Source organism: Corvus kubaryi, unplaced genomic scaffold (assembly GCF_017639235.1).
Source record: "Corvus kubaryi isolate FWS band 111438036 unplaced genomic scaffold, C.kubaryi_AGA036_p1.0 64947, whole genome shotgun sequence".
Lineage (NCBI taxonomy): Eukaryota > Metazoa > Chordata > Aves > Passeriformes > Corvidae > Corvus > Corvus kubaryi.
This window is the reverse complement of record NW_024581630.1, coordinates 58,037-71,409: the sequence shown is the minus strand read 5'-3', so window position 1 is coordinate 71,409 and position 13,373 is coordinate 58,037. Positions and strand designations below refer to the sequence as shown.

General features: G+C 39.1%; 1 protein-coding gene across 5 annotated transcripts in view; it reads left to right on the top strand.

The window, feature by feature from the left end:
- The window catches only part of LOC121672767 (zinc finger protein 770-like), a 110,371-nt gene that overhangs the window by 48,744 nt on the left and 48,254 nt on the right, over positions 1-13,373 (top strand). The gene's annotated exons all lie outside the window — the stretch shown is intronic.

Sequence of the window (13,373 nt, the reverse complement as noted above, 5' to 3'; positions counted from 1 at the left end):
AATGAGAGAGAAAGGTCCTTCCTTACACTTAAGGAGCCATGTGTCTATACACCACTGCAGCTTTTGCAAAATTAAATAAATCATAGCTCTATTCATGTTCATGAAGCCAAATAAATTGCCCAGGGTCTTCCAGCAACTCAGTGGCAGAGCTGGCAATGGCATTCCTGCCCCTTGGATTTTTATGCTGGGTCCTTTCCCCTTGACTGTCCCTTCATCAATGCATTGACTGAAATGCGAAATAATTGTTTTACCGATATCAACATTGGAGTAACAGGCAAGGAGAACTGAATATGAAGAGGTGGTTCATCTGAGGAACTTTGACAAGATGTGCAGAATGCAAGTGAGCCAGAAGCACTTTATGACACATTCAGAACCTGAATTACAGTTTTAGTAATCATCAGTTCCCCTTCTTCTCTGTCATTTCTTTATTTAATATATTGCATGGAAGAGACTTACCGTGCAAGTTTTATAAGCTTGCAATAAAAATATAACAACTGTTGTATTAAATTATTTAAGTAGTAAACCATTGTAAAAAGCAGACAAAGTTATATCAATGTGGAGACAGAAAAAATTATTGTGATGGAGTATAAAATATATTGTGCTGATTACTACAGAATTTTTGCCCAGTTTAGCATATTGTAAATCCTTGGTTGGCCTTAAGAATGAAACTGCATGTAGATTTTTTAAAAGAATTATGGCAAGTGATTAAGAAAAGTGAAGCTAAAATCAGATTTATAATTTAAAAACAAATCAGGAAAAATGTGACAGCAGACAAAAAATATTTAAGAGGTCAAAAGAGAGAATTGTGGCAGAGCAAAGGATCAGTGTATTTAAAATTTCCAGACTTCACCTGAGGGAGAGCTAGAATTCTGAAGGAAATGGATAACCAGCATTTTATTTTTAAGAAAGTAGATTATTATTTTATTCTTTAGTACTATGCTTTACTAAAGGGATGTACCAATAACTTTGAATCTGGCTGTATTTATATTAGTAGATTTGAAAGTGCTAGATTTACCAAAATCAGTAACTACAAAGGGAAACAAATATATTTAGCATGAAGTTCTGACTATAAATGATAAGAACCATTTAAGTTTCCTTTATTCTGCCTCTTTGCTCTTGGTAAGTCAAAAATGAAACTGATTAAAAGATGATGAATAACAATAATCATCATCATCCTCCTTTAGCATTTTCCTGTTTCACTTTTTTATCTTACCAGATTTTTTGGGACTTTTAATGACCCCAGGTGTTCTTGTGGCACATTGCAGATGAGTTTTCTTTGCCCTGAAAAGTGATTTGGCAGAAATTCAGCTAGGCAGAGCATATTTTGTTACTTTCCTTTCTACCAAAATGTGCTTTCTGCAAAAGAGAAAAAGAGGTGATGGCCTCCTTCTAATGAATCGTCATAGCAGTGGTGTAATTGAAAAACCACCTTGCAAGAGAAGCCTTTTTTAAAAAAAAGCCAACTCATTCAGCTAATGTAGAGTAGAAAATACTGGTAAGACCACTCTAGTGATGATCTTGCAGGTGTGATATTCCCTGACAAATTAAGGCCCAAGGCATAAAGTACCAGTGTTGACCAAAGAAAGGGCTGTATGGGCCTCTTATCTTTATTTTAAAACTTCATGAACAATTTATTTCTCTCTACCTGTACTGAAAAATTGTTAAAACCACATCTTAAACAGAACGAAGCACAAGGATAAGTTATGTTTTCACTGTGCCTGTTAGGCTGGGCTTCTGTTGGTGGAAAAAAGGTCACCCTTCCATCACTTGCACTTCATGTTTCTTAAAAGTGGTTAAAGCATCACATACATTTTTCTTCTGAGCATTTTCAATTTCATTAATCCAGTATCGCTTTGAGCTAACATGGTTCTTAACAGAGATGTAGCTTAAGGCTCCAGAAGCAGAAATTCCTGACAAAAGAACCAGTGATCCAGCAGAGGAGCTGTCAGTGCTTCTGACTGACCGGTCACCTGTGGGTCCTGGCCCACCTGAGGGGGCTGATCCAGCTGGGTGAACCTGAAACCTCTAAGCAACGGCCCAGATCTGGGCAGCTTTTCCATTTACTGCTGTGCTATGCTGTATACTTTAGCTGTCAACACAAAATATAAGAGTTACAGAAAGCAATGCAGTTTGTGCAGTCCCAAAAGGCATTCTATAAAGCTTTTTTGGTTTGTTTTTTTTCTTAAACAGATGTTTGAGACCATGTGTTTTGGTGGAGAAACATTCTTCTTTTTTAAAAAGATATATATTTGTGCAATAATTTAACTTAATGCAGACTTTTTTGATATACTGTGGTATAAAATATATTGCAATGTTTAATAAGAAATCATAATACAGTTAGATGTAGAACCTTATGACAGGTATAATAGACTATTTTGCCATGAAGTCCACAGGTATCTTTCAAATGACCTGTAAACAGCGTCACCTATTGATGGTGGAAGAAGAGCAGAGGCCTCCAAGCAGTGAAGTTGTTTAACACAGAGCGGGTGGAACGTGTGCAGCACTGCTCTTCTGGGACTGTGATTTTAATTTCCAGAGATCCAAGAGCAGCCCAAGCAAAAGGCTGGTTCAGTTCTTTGCCACTGTATTATTGTTTGGAAGTGTCCTCACTGTGGTACGCTCTCAAGAGAAGGGCTGTATGCTGGGTCAGAATTCGGGGTCAGTTGTTGGCTTTTCTACAAATTACCTTAACAAATCATGTAATTCTTCCAGTGTTTTCTATGGCTCAGTTTCCTACCTATCCAGTGTTCGTTTTTCAGCTCTCAGAGTTTTGTGTCAATGGTAAACTCTTGGTGGTAGACTTTGTCTGTTATTCAGTGTTTATTTAGTGCCTCATAAAATGACACCTAAGTCTTGCTGAAGGCTTTTGTAAATTATGCTATTAATAACTTCAAGTTAGAGCAAAAATGACTTGCAGCTCAGATAACTATGTGGCCAAGTTACAGACCCTTTTTCTTTCATTTTGCTGTTGTTTGACACAGCTGAATGACTCTCCCAATCCTCCTGTTCTGTAACAAACTATGAGCTCATATTACACAGGAAGCACTAGCACTGAGATTTATTTGTCATCCTTAGAGGCCATGAGAAGGAACAAAAGACTTTCATCCCTCTTTTTTTGTTCCTTGGCTGTAGGGAGTAAGAGGGTACTGATATCTTGGGTCACTGCCATACAGGATAAAAATCCAATTAATGTAAATCTGCCAGATCGAGGGGAAGCAAGTAGTGTGGCTATCAAGAGCCCACAAATTTCTGGGTGGATCATCAGCAACATCTGGCAGCACCGTTTCCCCATTAAAACAGAAGCTGGGTTTTGTTCCACCTCCAAATACTGGTCTACCCTTCTTTTTAGCCTGCTCTGGATAATTTTGCATAAGTTGTCAGTTGCAGCAGTAATGAAATTTTAGTCATTTGTTGAGTCAGCACAAAAGGCAGTGAATGCCATGACCACTGTTACATCTTCCAGGAAGCTTTGATTAAACTGCTGTGAAGCCAGGCCTGGATCAATATGAATGATCTTCATTGACCTAATAATGTATTTAACATGTTTGGTGCACTTTTATCTGTTTCTGTTAGAATACACTGTTTACATTAGTGCAGGAGATTGATTTAAAGTTTCAGAGTTCTTTACAATGGTAAACATTAGAAATAACCTCATTAGTTTGCACATGATACTATATATAAATATGTAATCTACCATGCAAGGTCCTCAATGTACCTTGTGTAAATTAGCATAGCTACCATTTATACTTGTTGAGAATCTGGCCTAGAAGCTGAAAACAATTATTCCATCAGTATTATTTTAAATGATCACGGCTTAACTTGACATAAAGCAAGGACCATATGATCTCTGTACTCAGTCAAAAGATGCTTACCACAACATCTTTTAGAAAGCTTTTCTATTATTTGTAGACTAAATTCTCCTACCAGCAGATGTATGTGGTGTCCTCTAGTTATATGAACATCTTTCTGTGGTCTGGCCTTTTGGATGCATTGTGTCCAGTCAGGTATTTCTTTAACCCACTGGCTTTGAAGACTATTTAGCAGACTTGAATAAACGAACAAATGTGGAAGCTGTACCAAACATATCACTTGGGGATGTCAAAGCACTTCACAAACATTGTTACAACTTAGTCCATGTGTAACCACCGAAGGACATATTTGCTTCAGTATGTCTCATGACAGCTTCTTAAAAAATATACTTAAGTGAATTTAACACTTGTGAAAGGTGCCAGATTGACAGGCCCTAGAGATAAAAGTTCCTGCATTACCAGCAGGCACAGCCGGGCTTCCCACACACACTGCCCCACCAATGTCCCCAACCCTACCTGGAGGGCACAGCAACCAACTGTCCTACAGCTTGCAAATCTGCCCATCTCATGCTCCTGGACTATGGGCCAAGAGTCAGTAGCTGCAAAGTGACCTAAGGGTGAAAAACCAAGTTCCATAATTACTGCACAGGTGCTGTTGCAGTTGATCATTTTCACACCAAGTTTTCAACTAGTCTGGAAAAGAAAAGTAAAGTACATGTTTATCTGATTTAGAGTACAACAAAAACATGTGTGTGAGCCTCTAGTGAATCCTGTGGTTCTATCTGCCCATATAGGCACATTCAGGTGAGACTATATGAGTGAACAAGTATATACACATACTGTGAAGTGCATTCTTAAATGCCTCCTGAAAAATGGGTCTTTACTACTTCCTATGTTTGTAATAGTCTGTCTCCATTCATAACTCATCCCTGCTTGGCGTCACTACAGCCCATCCTCCCCAGAGATTCTGGACACAGCTGGCATACAAATTCAATAACCATCCACCCCATAAAGAGATTGGATCGTTACAGGGTTGAAGGATAGCACGCAGGGAAAACCAGCTCATGATCTTTGCATTCTGTCATGGTTTTAGAAAAAGCACAAGTTCTTCTCTGAGTGATTGTACTCGTAAAGTTCAGTCCTCCATTCTCTTTGAAATTATATTTAGACTCACTGTGAGCATTGGAAGGGCATGCTTAAGTGTTTCTTTATTTAGTGCAGAAGGCTAATGACATTTTAAACAAAAGTGCACATTTATAACCTTGTATAGGCTGATTCTCAATCTGTATATAGGACATGACTAAAAACAGAACATTGGAAAACACACGGCTATGAGTTTTCATGTTCTGCTATTTTCTAAGCTGTAGCCAGCAGCTTGAAAGAATTATTATGGAAGCCAAATCTTAATTCTTTCTACTGAGAAACAGCCCTAATATGCAGAGGAGCTCAGCAACAAGTGTTTATCTTTAAAAGAGTCACATTTATTTCCGCTACTTGCTGTTGATATGCATGATAAAATACCTCATTGGACTGGTATTGTGTGCACTTTGGAAGGTAACTTCTCTATATCCAGAGAGAGTTGGGTGGCTTACACCTTTTTTAGGGATGGCATTTGGATCTGAAATTGTAATTGTTGTAAATATTCATCTATTTTATGATTATCATTGCCCTATTTTCTTTCCTTCTCATCATTTCTGGTGTATCTGTCACACTGTACAACTTTAGGAAGCATCCCTGCCAGCTAAGTCCATACTATAACTAAGATGAAGTTTAGGTTTCAAAATCTAGCAGGAAGCTCATGAGAGAATGTATACTTGGAAGAGGATGTTTTAAGATGGTAGTGTCCATGAACTCTGCTTGAATATGTTGCCTCACCCAGCCTCAGTTTTCCTGTGCAGGCTGTCTACTGTAAAAAAAAGACCATCTTCCCTTTTACAGGTTTGGTCTCTTTAGTACTGGTTTCATGTTTTTTTCAACCTAGTTTCAAATACTCAGTGTACCTGAGTCAGGTTTTCTTTTGGACTGTTTCTTTTTTTAATTTTTTTTCTGCTTGTATTTGTGTAGTACCCCAATTGCATTTTCTTTTCATTCATTTTATTCAGTAGTTCCTAATTTTACTTTTATCATGTTATAAATTTCACTTCCATCTGCTACTTTTTACCTGCCAGTACTATTAAGTCTTTTGTCATCAACCACCTCTTTAATATTTTTGACCTAGTAGCTTGCCTTTTGCTTTCAGAAAGACAAAAGGCTTTTCTTGTCTGCTAATGAGAGAGGAGGAGGGCAACACCAGCGACCTTCTCGTACAGAATGACAATGCTCCACTCCCATAAAGATGCAGAGGAAGAGAAAAAGATGTTTACCAGTTTTTCCTAAGATGCACAGTATACTTGGGCACCACTAAAAACACTATTTGGAAGCAAAGGCTTCCTAAAGTTTACCTATCCCCTTCTGAAGTTCCTTCACAGTTCATATAAAAAGAGTATAGATGTGAAGTATTGCTTTAATTTTGATTTTAAAAGGCTAGAAACTAGAATTCCTTATTAGGGAATGATAGGAGAGAGGTTCTTTCAGGACTAAGTTAAACAGAAGCCTTCAGAAGAATAGAAGGGGGTTGGTTCATTCCCATCTTCATGTAAATTGAATTACAGGGTTTAGTAAGTGAAACGGATCATAAGATAGACCCTGCAGAGGCCAGGAAGCACTAATTAACTCCCACAGTGAGTAACATTTCTGAAGTTGGTCTTTAATCAAACTTTGCTCTGAAAACAAAACAAGGTATTGTGGCAGCTTGATAAAAGAGATGCATCACCAAGGCTGACAGGCCCACTATCAAACCGATACTAAAAATAACTGTTCTGTCTACTAATTTTCTTTCAGATGCTAAAAAAATGCATGAGCTACAGTCTAAAAAGACTTGTACAGTTACTCAGCCAAGTGACTCAGCTCTAGAAAAGTGAGGTTCCTGTAAATGTTAATGCTCTCCCTGATTATGAGGGAGCCCTTTTTCTTTCCCACACCCTCCTGTTGAAGCAGAGGAACAGCAGAGAGGATTGTGAGGCTGGGAGAGGAAGATGCGGCATCTAGATTCCTTCAGAGTTGGTCATTTTATGCCAGCAGTCCCTCTCCTCTTGCTGCTGGTGGTGCAGCATTCAGGCATCCTGACTAACTTACTGGTATAGATTAAGCCAATCACTCATTTTTCTTGTATCTCACATGAACAGTAAGGTCCATGACTGCTGCCTTTTGCGCTCACAACTTCTCCTCACTAAATCTGAGAGCAGGAGTTACCAGTATGGCATGCAGGGAAACACAGCTCATTTTCCTCATTTCCTTTCATCTGCTCAGCTGTAGGAAGAGTTGCTACAACTCCTGTGGGTACCCGTCAAGCCTAGAGCAACTTTCATTATGTTTTCACTGTAGCCTGCTTAAAAACATTACTAGAACTTCTAGGTTTGGGATAGATTCCAAAGGTACAAGAAGTCCACTGCACAAACAGGACTAGCAGTAAAATGTAACAGAGCACTAGTCTTCTCTTTATAGCAGATTTTTCTCTTGGCACAAAAAAGACATGGACCTGTTGAAGTAGGTCCATAGGAGGGCCACTAAAATGGCCAGAGGAGTGGAACTTATCTCTCCAGTGAGGAAAGACTGAGATAGTTGGGGTTATTTAGCTTGGAGAAAGTTCTTGGGAGACTGTTTATTGGCCTTTCAATATATACAGGGAGCTTATTAGAAAGATGGGAGAGACTTTTTAATAGGGCTTGTAGTGATGCTCCTTATCCAAGGAGTAATGGTTTTCAACTAAAAGAGGGTAGATTCAGACTAGATGTGAGGAAGTTTTTACAATGAGGGCAGTGAGACACTGGAACAGGTTGCCCATAGAGGTGATTGATGCCTCGTCCCTGGAAACTTTTAAGGTCAGGTTGAATGGGGCTCTGAAGCACCTGGTCGGGTTGAAGATGGCTGTGCTTATTGCAGGGGGTGGGACTAAATGAGCTTTAAAGATCCCTTCTAACTCAAACTATTTTGTGATTCCGTGGTTTCTTTTGGTGAATGCTCTGCTGGGTTAAGTGTTGCTCTGTTTCTATGTCCAAAGTGACAGAATCCTATCAGTCTGGATCCTAATAACCATATCCTTCACAGAAGAGGTTGCAGTCATCTAAAATGGTATCCAGTATTAGGAACAAGCTGAAAGGGGATGGCTAACATTGGCCTTGGTGCTTTCAGTATAGGCTGTATGTTCATCTGTTATATGGTTACTTGAAAAAGGTGTTTTCATTGTTACATTGTTTAGTATGAGAAGAAAGAAGTCTGTCAGTATAGATGGGTTCATAAATTGCAAGACAACCTGAAATGTAATGTGAGGAATTCGTGGAGATAAGTTTTTATGAAAGAATTGTTTGCAGATACAGACATGCAGATCTGGCTGCTTTGGCAACTGACCAGGCATATGACTTGAGTTCCAAACACAACTACAATTCCCTCTGTAATTTCTTTTTTTTTTTTAATTTTGGGGTATGTATACTTACAAATAAGCCTGAAACAGCAAATTTGGGGGTTTTTTTGAAGTCTAAATTATACCAGTTACTTTTTCTGTTAACAAATGGTATTGTGTATTTACCATTCAACAGAAAAGCTCATTCATCAATTGTTGACATTGAAAGAAGGGAGAGAAATCTAGACATAGTTTAAAAAATCTCAACCACACAGATTATGTTTTGAAAGTTATGTAGCAAAGAACAAAAGTCATTTTATAGTCACAGTTCCAACGACTGGCTTAGGAAATCACAGATTTAAAGTGGTTTCACAGCCTTATCCAAAATCCTACTGGTCATTTGTCTCATGTAACATTGGCTATAACAGACTTCCCCTGCAATTCAAAGCAGCTGCTTAACTTATGTTCAGATAAATAATGTCATCAAACAGAAACATAAGACGCCATATGAAAAGCCAAGTATTGGACTTCGAAAAATATTCATATTGTCATTTAAAATCTTCACAGCTGTAGCAAAAAACCCCAGCACAAAATCCTATTTTGCCAGGTGACTCCCTTTTATATTCCAACAGTATATTCTTGTTTACTGGGTTTGATTTCATTTTGGATAGAAAGGTATGAATTGCAATGAAGCAAGCAAACTGTGCAGGTTTTTTTTCAAAATCTTGTATCACACTACATCATTTTATATAAAGAAAAATGTTAGAAAAACCCTGGACTGTAAAAACAGACAACATTTGGAAGCACAGTTTCCGTGCTTGCTGTGGTTGTACACCAGAGACAGTCAGCTGGATGTTTAAGAAAGGGAGAGGTGTCTCCAGTTCCTCGTGTTCCACCTTTTCATTGCACTGCCTGATCATTTAAGGCAGAGGCTTGTTCCAGGCAGCTTTAATTAAACTATGCTGTGAAACCATATATAGATCAATGGAAACGACCCATAACAAGCTAATCATGTATTTAACAGTGTTCAGTCCAGTTCAATCACCTTCTAACATTTCTGTGGCTTTACACTCATGTGACAAAGCCCTGAATGTGTATATGTATTTTTAATCCATCTCATTAGTGACCATATGCTTTGGCTTCAAGGGAGACAAGAACTGTCTGCAATCTGCCAGGGATTTAGGGACATCAATAATTTGTGAATAGTCATGTTGGTACTGGTCGAAGGGTTAAGTGTTCTGCACACCAGGGGCAGATCTTTTGGGACTGGAACTCTTAGTCAACTGTTAGGAACCTGATCCCCTGTGATGCATCTTTTCAAAGTACATGCAGCATGTCAGATCTCTGCTGCAGAAGCAATGGAGCTTTATTAGCTCAGGGATTTAAAAACCTGCTCTAAGCAATGTAACAATATCTTTTGGTTAAAAAGTGAAGGAAAGATAGTAGTTGTAATATGAAAGTGATTTTTTACGTACTGGGCTAAAAGTGATCTCCCTTTTTGCTACCATTTTCCTTTTTCATATGAGCTATTAGATTACTACTCCCTTGCAGATATACAGTGAAGCAAGAGTATGGCAACAATAACAAGGACCTGATTTTGAAAATGTAAGTGGATTCTGTGGCCTTACCTGATACTGCCTAAATCCTGCTGAGGCCAATGACAGCAAAGATGTAAAAATCACCCTCCTAATCATTTGGAATGACCCTTTAGGAGCTCTCAGGACATTTTTCTACCTAGTATGAAAAGCACCTTTAAAAACAAGGGCTTACAGTCTTAGTTTGTGCCACATTATATGGAAGGGCTGCTAAGTCAACATAAGAGATCATCAAATTATTGATTTCAGTATCCTGTCTTAACAAAGGAATAGCAGAAATAGATGGTAATGCCAGAAGAAATTTCATATGGAACCTGCTCCCTGAACTTCTGTGGATCATTTGGGAGCAGGGGGATCCATCTTGCAGGATGAAGTTCACCTGTTTTGAGCAAATTTCATGTACTTATAATCATAGAATCATAGAATGGCTTTGGCTGGAAGGGATCTTAAAGATCATCCAGTTCCAAACCCCCCACCTTGGGCAGGGACATGTTTCACAAGACCAGATTGCCCTGAGCTCCATCCAACCTGGCCAGGAACACTTCCTGGGCTGGGGCATCCACAATTTCTCTGGGCAACCAGTTCCAATGCCTCACCACACTCACAGTAGAGAATTTCTTTCTAATATCTAACCTAAACCTACTCTTTTTCAATCTGAAGCCATTCCCCCTTGTCCTATCACTACATGCCCTTGTAAAAAGTCCCTCTCCATCTTTCCATCCTTTTAGGTACTGGAAGGCCACAATTATGTCACCCTGAAGCCTTCTCTTTTTCAGGCTGAACAAACCCATTTTTCTCAGCCTTTCCTTGTAGGAGAGGTGCTCCATCCCTCTGATCACCTTGGTGACCCTCTTCTGGTCTTGCTCCAACAGACCAATGTCCTTCCTGTGCTGGGACCCCAGAGCTGGATGCAGCACTGCAGGTGGGGTCTCACCAGAGCAGAGCAGAGGGGCAGAATCCCCTCCCTCTCCCTGCTGCCCACGCTGCTCTGGATGCAGCCCAGGACACACTTGGCTCTCTGGGCTGCCAGTGCCCATGGCTGGGTCATGTCCAGCCTCTCACCCAGCAGCACCCCCAAGTCTTTCTGGGCAGGGCTGCTCTCGATGTGTTCATCCCTAGCCCGTGTTGATACCAGGGGTTGTCCTGAACCAGGTGCAGCACCAGCACTTGGTCTTATTAAACCTCATGAGATTCCCATGGACCCACCTTGAGCTGTGTTGTAATGGCAACAAGGACATAGATTTTCAGCAGCAATGGTGTCTTCCAACTCTTTGTGTTTACACCACGCTGCGTGCATTGGTGTACAGCTGTCAGCTGTGTCAGCTTCCTAGAGGAACACCCCTTAATTTCTTTGAGGTATTTCCCTGATGTTTCCCTGTTGACTTCTGTTACCTCAGGAGTCCCCTAGCTGGTCTCCATGAAACTGCAAGTGTGCTGCAACGTGGCTAGCACGTTGGACTGTCACAGGATATGAAAACATCCACAATGCACACCACTTGTTTGCTGTTTGATAATCAGCTGGTTTTGCTTGTACTTAAACATTCTGTATCAGGGCAGTTTAAATAACTTTAAGACTGACATCAGTCATCTATAGCTCCTATTAAAGCTCCAGTAAGCACACTCACTGTAACCCTCTGTCCTTTACTTGTTTTTGCTTTTAAAATCAACTTCCAGAAGTATGGCACACAACTGAGCAAGCATTTCCGTGTATGATATAAAGGAAGAACATTTTTGAAATCTTTGTATTCAAACAAAGAGTTACATACTCAGAAAACACTCATGGCTGAGGCTCTTATTTATCTAAAAGCATATTTTGAATGACTGAAAAAAATATAGTGTCTTTATTAATTTCCCATAATTAAAAATATACAGTTAATATTGGAAGATTTGGACTAACTTATTATAGCAGGTAAAATATATAGCTGTCAAAATTTTATTTTTCTGTAATTGCACAGGTTGCCACAGATTTACTAATTGTGCATTTTCTTCTGTGAGACCTTAGAATACAATTTTACTGTTTTAGAAGACCTAGTCTCTGCTTTTCAGGGGAAGTTTGCATGAGCAGACTTTTATCCACAATTTTTAAGTGTTTAAAGATGCACATCTAAGTTGCACTGCTTTCATATCAAACGAATTGATTTGTAAGTACAGTAAAATATTTAGAGGCATATGTCCCATATTTTTATCCACATTTCATTTATGCAAGTAGGCACTGGCAATAGAAAAGGCACTGGTCTTCAGGAAAGGTAGCTCTTCCTGGTTGGCAAGCAAGTCCACTAGGGCATGTCCAAATGTGAATATTTATGGCTATTTTGGCCACCTCAAAGCCACAAAAGAATGAGGTTCTATTTCCAGATAGCCCCATTTTCAAATTCTCCCTTTAAAAGGAATACCTGGACTTGTTCTGGTAGCTTTTAGCACTTCTAAGCCTGTGAAGAAATGTTGAAGTCTGAAATTGTATTTTCACAATTTTAATGGATGAAAAAAAGGAAAGGTAATTTTAATAGGATGGAATCAGTGATTTTGAGGTGGCTTACCTTTACCCCTTCCACTTAATGCCTTCTGAGTCAGCATAGCTGTAAAGTTTTCTGAAGTCAAATTTTAGAAGTAAAATGCTAGTTGATAGTTAATTAGGGGTCACTGCTGAATATCTGTATTACAGAGAATGAGTTCCTTTTTACACACCAGATGAAGAAGTCCTTTGACCTTTGAGGTGACTGTTGATCTTTGGCTCACCCTTGTCTGTCTTCACCTCCAATGTCAATGATACAAAGGAAGGCAGCAGAATTTCAGAAGACTAGTACTGTCTTTGCAATATTTTGTAGGCAGCATTGCCATTATTACATTAATTTATGCTGCTGCTGCCAGATAAAAAGAGAGGAGTTTTGGCTTCAGTGAATACAATTGCAAAATTCCTGTTTTATCCTGGATGAGGTAACACTTCGACTGAACTGCCTATTCGCAGTTTCACAGGCAGTGACGCCAAAAAAAAAAAGCTCTGACAGTCTGCAAGTTCTGCCCTCTTTACACCCTTTCTAGCCAAGATTGCTTAGTGTTATAAAGAATTGCCATAATCCCAGAAGCTGCTGACAGAAATAAGTTATTGAAACAAGAACCTATGCAGGCTATACCTTATCATTAGGAAACTGTCTTTTCTGGGTCATTCAGCGGGTTTTTTGTAGTTTTCATTACGGTTCTTTGTGGCTTGATTTCCAGCATGTTCACTGACGCTGAGCACGACCAAAAATGTCATGATGCCAAGTTTAAATTTTCCATTCTTTACTTTTCTTCTGTATTCCAATTAGATCTTCTCAATTATTAATTCTGCTCCCATAATGGACTTTTAAATTTGCAAACTTCTGCAACACATACCAGTCCCTTTATAGCTTCTCATAGCCAGATTCTGTATTTTTAGCATCTTACTGTATCTGGAATCTTACTGTAATTCCAGATATTCAGTCATATATGTTGCCATTCCTGGACTTCCTCAATTATGTCTTCAAGATGGCACTCATCCATTGATTACAAATT